General features: G+C 36.5%; 1 long non-coding RNA gene across 1 annotated transcript in view; it reads left to right on the top strand.

The window, feature by feature from the left end:
* The first annotated feature begins 201 nt into the window (after window positions 1-201).
* Window positions 202-14,551, top strand: part of LOC120313749 — a 60,825-nt gene continuing 46,475 nt past the window's right edge. The window contains exon 1 of the long non-coding RNA XR_005558252.1: window positions 202-396. This is a non-coding gene — a long non-coding RNA (uncharacterized LOC120313749). The remainder of the gene's footprint in view (window positions 397-14,551) is intronic.

Genomic DNA, 14,551 nt, shown 5'->3' on the forward strand with positions numbered 1-14,551 from the left:
GGTTCCCTAATCCCATAAACAAAGTTATTGCATAACTGTGCTATTAAATTAGTATCTGTTTAAAAGAGCAAAATAATATTGCATTATAGTTTACTTAAAGTGAATAAGTAGCTAATATGTTGGGTGCTGTACAAATGAAAATACATACACAAAAGCCTGCGCCAATAGCTTACAATCTTACCACTCTCCCTTCCTCTCCAGTTAAGCTAAAGACTGTAAAACTTTGCATTGATTTGTAAAGATTAGAGATTAATTGATTGCTTAAAGAAGTAATTTGTTCACATATTATTTAAGAAATTATTTTATTTTATTTATTTGTATCCTGCCTTTATTATTTCTACAAATAATGCAAGGTCGAGAACATATTCATCATACTTTCCTCCTCTAGATTGTGAGGTGAGTTGGGCTGAGGGAGAGAGTGGTTTGCCCAAGAATACCCAGCTGGCTTTCATAGGTAAGGTGGTACTAGAATTCATAGTCTCCTGCTTTCTAGTCTGATACCTTAACTACTAGACCAAACTGGTGTAGACCAAGTTACTAATTCTGTAACTTGATAATGCTCAGGACAGCATATGATAAATTAACTGCCCAGGGATTAGAGTACTATATATTTTTACTATTTAATAAGGCTGCTGTATCATATAAGTGTTTATAAGATCACAACAGCCTGCATCAAGCTCATATCTTCTAGACATATTGGAACTGACCTGCCATAGTTTTCCAATCTCTAATCATATTTGAAGATTATGGAAGTTGTATTTCAGCACATTTGAAAGGCATATTTGATGACAGTTTTATATTTTCAGGAATACTGATAAGTACAGCATAACCAGTTATAGCAGAGATCAGCAACCTACTTTTGCCTAAACTCATATAAGATTTATAAAATTAATAAATTATAAATAAATTAAATCTTACAAATCTTATAAAATTTATATCTTATAAATTTACCACAACATTTGTGAAGATTTTGATAATTTCACTTAAACTTGTTCTAGATCATTGAAATTGCATGAGATTTTAAATTTTGCATGTTTCAGCCTCTCAGTGGTTAAAAATTAAATTGCAGACATAATTTGAAGCTAGAGTGTCCTATAATCAAGAATATCTTGTTGCTAATTTCTGGATTATGGTATTTTCCCATTATTTCCATTATTTAGGCCATTTTATAACCATAATAACTAGCTGCTTGATCATTGACATAACATAACACCTGATTTTGCTAATATCAGATCAAAACATAGTTGAATCTAGAAGGGCAATCAGAAATAGATTTGGATTTGTATTAATGATACAAATTGAAAGATAATGTAGATTCTTCCAGAGAGCTTCATAACTAAACAGAATGTGCACGTATTATTATATTACTGATTTTTACAGTGTATTTTAATCATGTACGTATTTATATCACATATAAAATTGTGATTGAATTTTATTGAATTTTTATTCTTTCGTATTTTTGAATAAAAAAAGAATACAAATTTCATATATCTATATGTACATGATTTTTTAGTAAATTACTGCAATGTCAAATAGTATTTTGTACTTTTGTAGTACTGTGAAATATGCTTTCATAACTGCAAGATACCAATGGCCCCCTCATGTTCAGGTCCTGATTTGTTTATATATTCAACATACTAATGAAAAGCTGAGATGATTGGAATGTGAGACTACAAGGCCATAGTTAATTACAGGATATTTTCCCAGTTGGCCTCTTTCCATAGGTGTTGAACTACAGTCCAAAATTCTGGGGGAAATACACCCAATAAAATAGTATTCTTATGAAAATTTTCTATGTTTTACTTCAGGGACTGATGATCCACATCATGTAACAAATCTTAGAAAATGGAATATCCATTTGTATCACTCATATTTAAAAAGAGAGGTATCATTTTAAAGGACATGACCTTTTGTCTTCCTGCTGTGCTGTATAGCAAAATTTATACTATGAGGTCCTGGTATCTTTTTCCTTTCATCCTGATGAATTGAGAAATTCTGCACCTGGCATCCAGGGTGCCCTGAGGAAATGGCTTAATTAATCTGCAGGAAAGATAGAATTTTGGCTACTTTTATACAATCAGAATTATTCTTTCCATGGTGTAACATGCTATTTTGGATATTCAACATTGCTGATGTATTAAAGAAGTCTTCATGTTATACTTCTATATTTTCCGAGAATCAAAAAAAGTGTTATAATTTACCATCATTTTAATCCTACCGATTTGTATCATGAGGTGGGTGTTCCTGAACTGTAAGCTTTCAGTTCAAATCATAGTTTTTCATTACCAAACTCTATTTTTGACATTAATTTAAGGTTGAATTAATAGTATGCATATCAGGCACACAACCCTTGGTCTGCAAAGTGAACAACAATAAACTAATTGGAAGAAAAACTAAGTGGTTTTTTTTTCTAAGCAGAAGACATATTTGTATATGATAATGCAGCTTTTATACTGAAATGCAATTGTCACCATGCAAACATTTGGAAAACCACTGGACAGCAGCAAAGAGCTGCATAAACTTTGAATTCCATCTGATGCCATCTAGGGCAGGGGTCCCCAACCCTGGTCCATGGACCAGCACCAGTTCGTGGCATGCCAGAAACCAGTCTGTGCAAACAACGAAACCCCATCCACAGGATGCAGACAATACACAAAACCACACCCTCTCTGGTCCACAGAAAAAATTCTTTTCCCAGAACCAGTCCCTGGTGCCCAAAAGGTTGAGGGCCGTTGATCTAGGGGACAATTGGAGGTTTGAGTCTATATCATAGCTCTAAAGAAAGAGAAAGATAGTTTCCTTCACATGAAGTGATTTGATTTTTCTAGAGCTCGCATTTCATTATATGAATATATCTTAACCTGATGAATGATCCTGGAATGATATGCAATTGTGCAGGAACTTTGTTCAGTGGCATGATTGCAGAGCACATTATGCAAGATTTAATACATAAATATTTTGTAATCTTCCAAGACTCTGGAAAGGAGATTGTTGAATCTGGCCCATCATCATGTCTAAATACTAAACTGAAAGTCTGTTTATTTTATTTAGTCTTCAAAATTGAGGTTGCTTTCCATTGATTTTGCATAGTGCCTCCGGGTTCTCTATAGACACAGATTTTGTTAGCTTGTTGAGTGATTCAGGAAGAGAAAAGGTAATCTATCAATTGAAGCATGACATAGTTGCTTAGCAGTCTACCCAAACATTTGACCACATATGACTTACATTCCCATCATTGGCAAAGTAAAATGTGACTTAAAATCTGATACTGCTGAAGAAGTTAGGATTGCCATATCTGGGCTCAGAAATCCAGATGACCCTTGGAGCATAGCAAAAGATTTGAGGTTTTGGTATCTTCGCTGCCATCTACTTCTCACCTGGTTTTTGCAATTCAGCTCAGATTTGAGTAAGAAAGGCAGTTAAAAACAAACAAGCCAACAAACTGTACTGTATAAATTTGGGTCACAGAAAAAAGTGAGCTTGTTATCAAAGATATTGGCAGAGGTTACTGTATATATTATCTATCAAGGTGTTGCAAAGAAAAAACTTAAACCTTGAGTTTTAACCTCTTAAATTGAATTTTATTGCACTACTTTCAGATTCACTTTCTGGATTCACAAAGTATAATTTCAGATATACTGTATATCTTATGGGAAACCTTTGAAAAGGATGCTCATTTCCAAGCATTGTTTGAGTCAATGACCTTCTAACCTTAAAAACACTTGTGAAATCTTCTCTCCAGTCAGTAATACCAACTCTGTTATAGAACTGATTATCTGGGAGGGAACCTCTTCCAGACCAATGTGTACAGAATAAACAGATCCTTGAGAGTATTGGCAATCCCAGATAATCAAAGAAAACAGGGCTGTTAGCATTGCAAGTTGGGCAGCCATAGATATAATATGTGTGTGTATGTGTGTGTGTGCATCTGTGTTTAAGAAAAAGGACTTAAAAGGCAAAGAATCTCATAAAATGTGCCTATGCTAATTTGTATGTATCCTAAACTAGCTTAGATGAGAACCCATAGTTTTAGAACCACATAAAGTATGCATTATTCCATACAGCTCTGCTCATTTCCCCCTGCTGTACCAGGGATTTCAACACCTTACTGTAAATGTTCAAAGTGACTATCTTGTTGTCCAATTCACTTTGTTCTTCATTTTCTCTTAGTATGGTTTTTTCTTTTCTTTTCTTTTCTTTTCTTTCCAAAAAGGCAACTCTATCAATATTCTTCTGGCAGACTTTAGCATCCAGGATTGGACAGGTGAATGGGTGGTGAGCAGTAATAATATTGACAGGTGATCATTCTATGTTATTGCTCAGGAAGATGCCTGAGATTGTTTTATGTTTTAGGTAATAAAAGCTAAGCATGGTCCAAGCAGATTCATATCTTGATTAGAGTCTTCTAGAGGATTCCAGGTCTGCAGGTTAGACTAAATTTAAAAAATTATCCTGGAAGATTTCTACCAAGAAATCTACAAAATCTACAAAAATTGTCCATGTAGTCACCAAGAGACAACTTGGTTCCCAAGAACTTAACCTTTTATGGTATCAGCCGCTCCACAGACTTACTTTGGTCGTCATCAACATTTCCCCCAAAATTACTGCACTTGACTGAAAACGAAATATGAACTTGTGTCTTCAACTGAGATGTTTTTGTGTCCATTGTCAGTTCTACCCAGTTTCTGGCTCATTTATTATGTTTCATGTGTAATATTTAGAACTCCCTTTCTATTTCAAGACCAAACCATTCAGCTCAGAAATTTTTAAAAAGATCTCACATATATTCAAAAAGTTAACAGACAGCAGCAAAAACATACTGGCTGGATATTTACAAATTGTGAAGATCAGACATTTAAGATAAAAGCAAAATCCTCACATCTTTAAATAATAATATATGACTGGTACGAGCAATGAAATACTACTAGAGAAGAACCATTTGAACCTTTGCTTCCAGGTCTTTGCATCCTGAAATCATGGATGCTTGAATAATGAAGATTTTCAAGCAAACATTGGAATCTTGACTTGAGCAAGAGATAATTTAGAACAGTGTTCTCAATCTGGGGCCCACCATGATGTCATCATAGTGTTTCCACAAAGGCTTGAAGAAATGTTATGATTTAAATCTGGACTTAAGCCTTGGTGGTCCGTGGCCATGGTCAGTGGCCACAAAAGGTATTTAAAGGGGTCCATGGTGAAGAAAAGATTGAGAACCACTGATCTAGAAGAATTTCAACTTCTGCCATAAGCACACAAACAATAAAACTTTTATTGGAAGATTTGCTGTGAGTCACTGCATTATAATGTTTGTGCATTCAATGCATCATTGCATTCAACAAGCACATATTAAGAAAGTAAGTCTCATTGAGGACCATATTTAACACTCCATTAGGAATGTAGGCAAGGTGGAAAAAGCCCAATCAAAATGCAAATCATAAAGGGCAATGGAAAGGGAATCTGTGGCGAATGTTTAATAACAGAAGATGACTGGCAAAACAAGAACCAATGAGTACAAACTCCACAGTGAGACCCAAACATGAACTAAGGAAGAATGTCCTGACTGTGAAAACTCTTAAGTAATGGAACAGCCTGCTTTCTCAAGATTCCTTTTGACCCTATGATTCTATAAGACAGCTGGAAAAAAAAAAGAGGTAGTCCTCAAGTTATAATCAGCCATTTAAAGTTACAATGGCACTGAAAAAAGTGACTTATGACATTTTTCATACATTTGACTGATGCAGCATCCCCATGGTCATATGATCAACACTGGAATGCTTGGCAACTGTATTTATGATAGTTACCCTGTCCTAGGGTCATGTGATCACCATTTGCAATCTTCCCAGCTGACTTCTGACAAGCAAAGTCAATAGGGGAAGCCAGATTAGCTTAATGACTGCATGATTCACTTAACAACTGTGGCAAAAAAGGTGACAAAATGGGGCAAAACTCAATTAACATCTTCTTTGCTTAGCAACAAAAGTTGGGGGCTCAATTGGGCTCATAGGTTGAGGACTACCTACAATATGTGCATCACACTGATCATAAATCAGCTATTTGCAGAAAGCTTTGATTCAAACTAGATGTCAAAAACTATTGTGGATAAATGACTAATGTTGTTAGACTGTGTAATTCCAACAACCCCGGGAAGCACAAACAAGACAAGCAAGTGGGAAAACTGCTAGTGACAGTGATGGAGTGAATGCTTAATTTATTCTGATTCTTATTTTTATTGTAAGTTGACTTGGAAATAGATCTTAATTGAACAGCAAAGGCTCTTTTCTGTGCTCTCTAGATGCAGTCCTTCTCTTTCTGTGCTAACATTTAGAACAATCCCTGTGCATGACAAAATCTTAATTTTAAGAATTTAATATTTCTATTTTCAAATATGCATTTAGCAGATACAGTCAAATACTAAGTCTTAAATTTTACTGTGTAATAAGCCTTACTGAATTTCTTAACAAGCAGGATTACATACTACAGATGCCTACCCTACAAGCATATAGAGAAGAATATAGACTAGCACTTTTCTGAGATGGTAATAATTGTATTTTAGATAATAGTAGCATAAAAGATTGGGGCTGTTTTGACAGGTATGGAGGGTGTTGAGGGCACATTTTGAGAGACACAGATGGGATTTTATAATTTTATATATGTGTCAATACTAATATTTAATACACTTACGTTTCTTCATCTTCTGTTGAAAATCAGTGGAAAATTGCACTGCTGTGGTTCAGTAGTTTGCTGCCAAAATTTGACAGCATGAACTTTAGGCCTCCAGCAGCCACAAAAGAGTGGTGGGAAGTGCACACAATAGAGTACTCATCTCCACTATGCTATAGAAGGCTATTTTCTGGTCAAGGAATTTAGCATGCTGCTTAAATTTTCACATATTCTATTTTTATCACAGAGGCAGGCATGGTTAACATAATTGCAAGGGCATGCTAATGAAGTCTTAGAAAAATGGGGTGGGGCTTTAACCACACAATTTGACCACCATCTTGATTTATTATACATCTATAGATACATACCATGCAACATACTATGCACAATAGCAGCACTGTGTTCTTGGAAGACTCTACCAAGATTAGGTAGATCTTTAGTATACCTTTTTATCTGATTATACACTGAAAATTAGTAGTTGCTACTCCTTGAACCATCAGCAGACAAAAGTCCCATCTGCTTATTGGAATAAAGATTAGGGACGTTCCATAAAGTTCAGATCACTGTTTCTTTGCAGTTAATAGCAGCAGTCTTGTTCTTCTGGCCCACTAATGGTGGATCTGCTGGCAGTTGGAAAAAGACAATGGAGTTCACCGGGTTTCTGCAGGCCATAGAGAGACCAGCCAAAAGCTATGTGAAATCATTGTTTCTCATATGTGAGGCAGGTATAAGAGACATTTTATATCATCTGTATCCTTTAACTTGTTATACATTAATCCTCTATGACAAGAGGTTTGGAAAGTCCTGAGTTGAAAAGGAAACTTAATTTCTTCCATAGGGGATTGCATTGAGATTACAGTTGGTCTGGAGCCATTTAAACCATCTTTGTTTATCATGTCAAGCAAAATGGGCCAATCAATAATTTAACATTAAACTCCCATGGTAAAGAACATACTCACAGTGGATAAGGAACATATTCATCAAAAAACTATCTCTGCCTAACTTGGCTGCTTCTCCAGATGTGTGAATTAATAATATGCCCATTGCTAAAGGTTTTGGGAGCTGAAATCCATGCATCTGGAGAGTGCTATAACTGCCACCGATAATACTTTTCTAATAATTTTCTAATACTTTTCTAATACTTTTCTAATACTTGTCAAGACAGGAAATATTCTTGTTCCTGAATATCTCTTTTAGTTTGGAGAATAGCTTTATTATCTTCCAATATCCTTTTTAAAAGGTTCTTGGTACTATCTGAGCTTGATTGTTTTCTTGCAGACATTTCATTATCCAAACTATGTAACATCATCAGTGCTAGTACTACTATTGGGTAATGAAACATCCACAAGGAAACTACCAAGTTCAGAGAACATCAAGGACCCTTCATTTCAACCATGAGCTACAAATAGAACCTATCATCCATAATTTTTAATCGTACTGGCTGAAGATGATGGGAAACAGAGTTCAGCAACAAGTGGAGCACCATAAATTATTTGGGTCAAATGTAATCGTGTCAATAATCTGTTAATATTTGTTATTTGCAGACAACAGCAGTTGTCTTCACAGCTTGGAGCTTATATCTGAACATAGTGTTATTTGCATTTCAGAGAATGCTATCTCTGAACATCTATGATGCAATAAAAATAGAATTTTATTAGCCAAACTCCAAAGTTCCAATCATGCTGACTTTTCATGAAAATCTTTTTGCTTTACTACACTAAATGGACTTTTTAAAAAATATGTTAATGAGCATGCATGCTCTTTAGATCAGACGGTCAATGGTCTGTATTATTTTTTTTAATCTATCATGATATTTTAATCCCATCTTATCTCCACCTGAGCTCTGTCAGTACTTCAGTTGCCCACACTGGCTGTCATCTACTGCATCCTCTGAAAAGAAAACTTACAAAATCCCTCAAAATCTTCCTTGGGAGTCATTAGTATAAAAGAGAAATGAGCAAAGAAGTAAGATTCAGCAAATATAGCAAAGCTGTCTTTACAAACACAAGGGAGAGTTGTCAAACAGAAGACAGCTTCATGAATCAATGGGCACCATTCATTTAGTTTGATAGCATTAATTTCCTACTAAGTACTTCCAGATGTTTTAATAAATAATTATTTTACAAGGTGAGAAATGCAATTGACAAACCTGTATAGATTGCTGGATAATCTGGATTTATAACACATTGGAATGTTAAACATCTCGTGTGATTTTTACTTTTATTAATTAATCTGCCAGGATTGTTAATTTCTTATTCGATAATGTGAGGAACACAATTTGCATCAATCTTCACCAGCCAAATTCAGTAGGTAGAACTACTCCAACAAGGAGAGGAGCATGCAATATCTTCTTGTCCTGTAAAACACAATCTCTAATTCAGCTCACTGAATTGGAAGTCTGTCATATTTGGAATAAATCCTGCCTCATCCCCTTATCATGCTCCTGTCATTCCAACAGTGCTGCCTGCAAGACAAAACTAGTTTAGTATAAAATACAAAAAATTCCAGTAGCAGGTTGTGAATGGAGAACCAGATTTTTTTTCTCCACACATAGGAGCACATCATACTCTGCTGCTTTTGTTTCAGAAAGGAGAAGAACTGCAAGCAAAGTGCTTGAACAGAAGTGATGCCCCCTGAAAAGCAATTGGAATAATTGACAGGATTGCTGGGTGTACCTCATTTCTTCTTCATTTTTGGTAGATACATTTGAATTAGAGCAATTGGAAGAATGCTTCACAATAACTATATGAAGGGAAAGTCATCAAAAGTGCACTGTGGAACAGTGTCTAAAATTCAGTTTGTGCAATGAATGCCACCCACATATCCTGCCCCATGGCTTTTGACACCACAAAATATTTTGTAATTCCTGTGTCCTCTGTAACCTTGGCAGCCTGGCTGCTTCTGAACTGTTTAGAACTTTTTGCCTTGCCATTCCACATAAAGAAATGCATTGTTCTCTCGGTTTATGTCCTGAATAAAGCATTAGCTGACCTCTGGTGCTGCTCTTCTGGATCAGCTACAATTACCACAAGCACCACTAGGCTCTAAGTTAAGGGACCTATGTGGAGCTCTTCTTCATAACCTTCTGTGCCAAGAACAACTTCATGTGTCTCATTGCCATGGAATGTTACATCAGACTTGTTTATCAGTTTGATTGCCATGGAATATATACAGTGCATACCACCATCAAGGTTATCACTTCTGCTTGGCTTCTGGAGGCCATTTTCTGATTTCTTATCACCCAGTTTCAAGTAAACCTTGTCCATCATAACGGACAGAATAGACATCTGATCATCAAATAAAAGCATACCTCTGTTAGAATCTTAAAGAATAGGAAAAAATGCATAGACTAAGCATTCCATATTAAATAGCCGCAGAATGCAGTATGAGGCACCAGATGTGGCATATAAGCTGAAAGGAAGCAAGAAAAATGGAATATCCATGAGTCTTCCTATTAAAATGTTATTATTGCAGACATGTATAACTTTTTTTGCCAAGTTGAAGATTGCACTTTGCCTTTGATGGCATGCCAGAAATGGCATTCCAAAAAGTAAGCAAAGCAAATAACAACAACAACAACAATAATAATAATAAAAGTGCGTAGGGCAGAACAACAACTGAATTGGATGTCATTTAAATATAAATTAAATTAAAATAGAATTTTAATTAATTACATTCTTTTTCTTCCGTGTCTAGATCAAACTTTAAACTGCCAGAATGAAGCCACCTTCTTGACTTTGTTGTTGGGCAAAAATAAGTTATTATCGGTATAATGTGTCTGGTAATAGTTGGCATACCAACAGATGGACCAGGCTCTTTTTGTCTCTCCACATTCACACAGCATGTGGTTATTGGCTAAGAGCCTCCACTTAAGCATATTGGTTTTACATTTAGGCACTCCAACTTTCAACCTATTCAGAGTCCTCCAAGTACTATAAAGGAGGACAGATCCTTCAGCCACATCCTCCTTTAATGTTATTCCTTGCTCAATGGTCTCCTTCCTCCACCTTTTATTTCGATTTTGTTCTTGTGTATCCTCAAGAATCTTTGTTCTTGCCATAAAGCTGTTCCTAGATCTGAGTTGGCAGACTGAGGGCATATATTAATTATACTTAACTTTATTTATTCTATTGGGTTTCTCTGCCACTTAGTTGTTCTCAACTCTTGAGAGTTGCACCCTATATTATTTCTCATGTATTTAATTGTTTCCTGTCTGTGTCCTCTTAAAAGCTACAATGCAATAGCAATTACTGAAATCAACACTTTAGGATGATGGCCCCCAACCTTTTGGGCACCAGGGACCGGTGTCAACTGTCCAGTTGGCATTTCCAGAAAAAGAAACTCCTGGGACATGATTTTGCCAAGAGTATAATACCTTACTGAAAATTTACATTGGCACAGAAGAAAGCAAAATCAGCTCTGGTTTTGCCACTTGAAGGCTTGCTTAATTAAATGATAGACTCTCTCACCCATACCCATCAGGTGTTCACATTTTCCAATAGTGATATTTTTTCTTGTTATGCAAACAGTCCACTTCTCCTTCAAGTGGCCTTGGCTGTCAGTTTGCATTCCATTGTCAAGATATGAGCAAAAGAGAAAATTTAGGTGAAAAGGCGAATCAGTCTTGACAACCGGTCCTGTGGAAAGAGGTTTTCCCGTGGACCAGAAGGGACATGGTTTCATTTACTGCCTGCATCCTGTGGATGGAGCTTCACTTGTTTGCACAGCCCAGCTTCTGGCATGCCATGGACCGGTGCTGGTCTACATGCTGGGGATTGGGGACCCCTGCCTTAGGGACATTATGTGGCCCTGCGATTTTAAGGATCTTGAGGCCACAGACAGGCCTGGTGATCTCAATATCCCTGTGGCCACATATATCCCTTGACCTCAAGGTCCTCAAGGAATCCTGGTTTAATCTTAACCAAGATGTGAAGATGGAAATTGATGGGCTTGTGTAGAGTTTCTGACCTGTTGACCCACCTAATGGTAGGGCTATTTGCATATTGTTGGAACCCAGGAATTCAGGATGATGGCTTTGTAAACATCTTAAACTAAACAATAAAAGAAGGCCTACATACTTACATGTACATATAAATATACATGTAAAGAGGTATTTATTTATATTCCATGAATGCTTAGGGTAAAGAGATTAATAGCACAGCAATTCTAAGGCAGGCTTTAAATTGAGCACTTCCAAGATTCTATATAACTAAGTGAGAAGGCACAAAGCATAAAGTTTCTATTTGTGTTTGAAGCTTTGAAGCAGGGTATCTCCATCCACATAAATGTGAAATGGGGACTGATTTTTGAAATTAAAAAGAATTAAAAAAAAACCCATCTGAAAAAACAGATGAACACAATGCAATTTCACAGGAGATATCTTGCCTTTTCCCTTCTCTTTCCTTCTCAAATCCAAGTTATTTGTCATTTGTTTGTTTTCCAAATACTACAAACTAAATATTCTGGGGGCAAGAATCTCTACATAAAAGAAAATAATTTCAAATATATACCGTAAATGCCGGCGTACAAGGCGACCCAGCGTATAAGATGACCCCCGTCTTTATAGCCGGGCCGCATTCCTAGAACATCTTCTTATACGCCGGAGACTACCAGTATTTCCGGCGTATAAGACGACTCGGCGTATAAGACGACCCCCGTCTTTGGCGCCGATTTCAGCGCTCGCAGAAGTCGCCTTATACGCCAGCATTTACGGTAAATAATAAATTTAAATAATATATAAATAATCATTCAGTTTTAACTGAAATGAGATGGTTATCTCCCTTCACAATCAAGTATCAAAAAGTAAAAAAAATAAAAGGCTCACATGTTTTTTGTGATTTCCTAAAAAAACAACCCAGTAACAAGAAAGGATGGGCATATCTCAAGGGGCAGACAGTGCACAGCATCCAGGCTACCAGAATAGGACATTCTATATCCATTATGCTTCCATTATGCCATGATGGTGCAGTGGTTAGAATGCAATATTGCCAGCTCAAGGTTGACTCAACCTTCCATTCTTTAGTAAAATGTTAGTAAAATGAGGACCCAAATTTTTGAGGGCAACATACTGACTCTGTAAGTTGCTTAGAGAGGGCTGTAAAGCATTGTGAAGTAATATATAAGTCTAAGTGCTATTGCTGTTGCTATTAATTGGATCTGTCATCCCACCAATATGCATTCCGCACCAGTTTTCTTTTGTGGATCTGACCCTCTTATTCCAGTTTCTATCTCTTAGCGTGCTCTCTGTCTTTCTCTGTTTCCTTTACGTTTTAGAAGAATTCAGTGAAAAAAGTTGATCCAGCAACTTTGCTATCCAACATCATCTGGACCCTTCTCTATAAAGTCATTTCCCCCCTCCCACACCTCCTGAAGTATGAGTGGCCCCTCCCTTGTTGGTTTTCCAAAAGTTCCTGAAGGCATGGTTTTGTTAGTGGGCCTGGGGACCACGAATGGAAACAGAGCTGATTAAGTGGTTGATTTGATTGTGTTATTGCTGCCATGGGTGGTGGCTGGCAGCAAGGGTTTTTTTGTTGTGGATGTTAATGTTGTAAGCTGTTCAGAATCACCTGTTTGCGATTTGAGCAGCCAGATAAATTTGTTTAATAATCAAATAAAAATAAACAAATCTCTATTTATGCAGAGTGTCCCTAGTTGGAGACTAAAATGACAAAACATGATTATAAAAATCATGAGCAGCATTTAAATCCCCAATGAATTGCCTAAATCTGTATTTGTATACTCACTATCTTAATCTGACTGGCCTCATGTTCATATCCTTGCTGTAGTATCTGCAAGGAATCCATTTGGATGTATAACAGTCTTCTCTATCTCAGATTCTTCACAAGTGTTAGAGATGCAATTCCCAGAGTTGAGTCCTCTGTACCTATGGATGGCACCATGTTGGGGAAACAAATTCTGATCATTGAGGTTTCCCAACTATGTCAAACCTACAACTTTCCAGGCTTTGTGCTGAAGCTGAATATGACAGAGCTGAGGACTGGTGATGCGAACAGGGAGATACTGCCTACTTTTTTTCCCCTGTGAGTTATTTTATTTGTCAATTATACACTACCTCAATCACCAAGTGACCCTAAGAGGCTTAGATACTTGTCTGTAAGGCCAGTTAGTGCCTGATGGTGTAATTCATTCAGCCACTTATGGATATATTAAGATGATTAGAAAATTCTGTTGTCTGAAATTAAGGATTATATCTTTCAGCTATAATGTTTTATTATACCACCCAGACTCCCTCCCTGGGGCACATGGGCAGTTCAAAATTGTGGAAAATAAATAATAGATAGGGAAATGGAGAAGAAAGTTCATGTAATGAGCTTTATAATTGGCTCAATGGATATGTTAAGTGTTCTGCAATGGATTGGCTTCTAGTATCTGGTTGTTCTGGATCCCTGATTTCTCCTATGGAAAATGAAAGGATCTCAGACTTTGTTGAACCGTGAAGGAGGTTTACTACCGCCACCTAGAGTAGGACTTGAAAATGTAGCATGTTTCTCCTATTTACACCTATTGCTATTTACTGGAGGACCTGGCAGCAACCGTATTTATTATAGCAGTTTCTCTGGCAAACAAACAAACAAACAAATGAACAAACAAATGAATGAATGAAATGGTGCACATCATCGTATTTACAAATTATGGTGAAAAAGTCAAGATGGCAGTCACAACGGTGTTATCACAGCTATGCTTTATTATAAGTCCTTCATACATAAAAGTGAAGCTTTCATCATATTGCATTCACACCTGGTGTATAGCTGAAAATATATATGAACATATATAACATATGAAGAACGGTTGCAGGCATTGTATAAGTCTAGTCTAGTAAAAAGGAGAACTAGGGGTGACATGATAGCAGTGTTCTAATATTTGAGAAGCT

Source organism: Crotalus tigris, unplaced genomic scaffold, assembly GCF_016545835.1.
Source record: "Crotalus tigris isolate CLP2741 ecotype Arizona unplaced genomic scaffold, ASM1654583v1 scf7180000017571.3126492, whole genome shotgun sequence".
In the NCBI taxonomy this organism is placed as follows: Eukaryota; Metazoa; Chordata; class Lepidosauria; order Squamata; family Viperidae; genus Crotalus; species Crotalus tigris.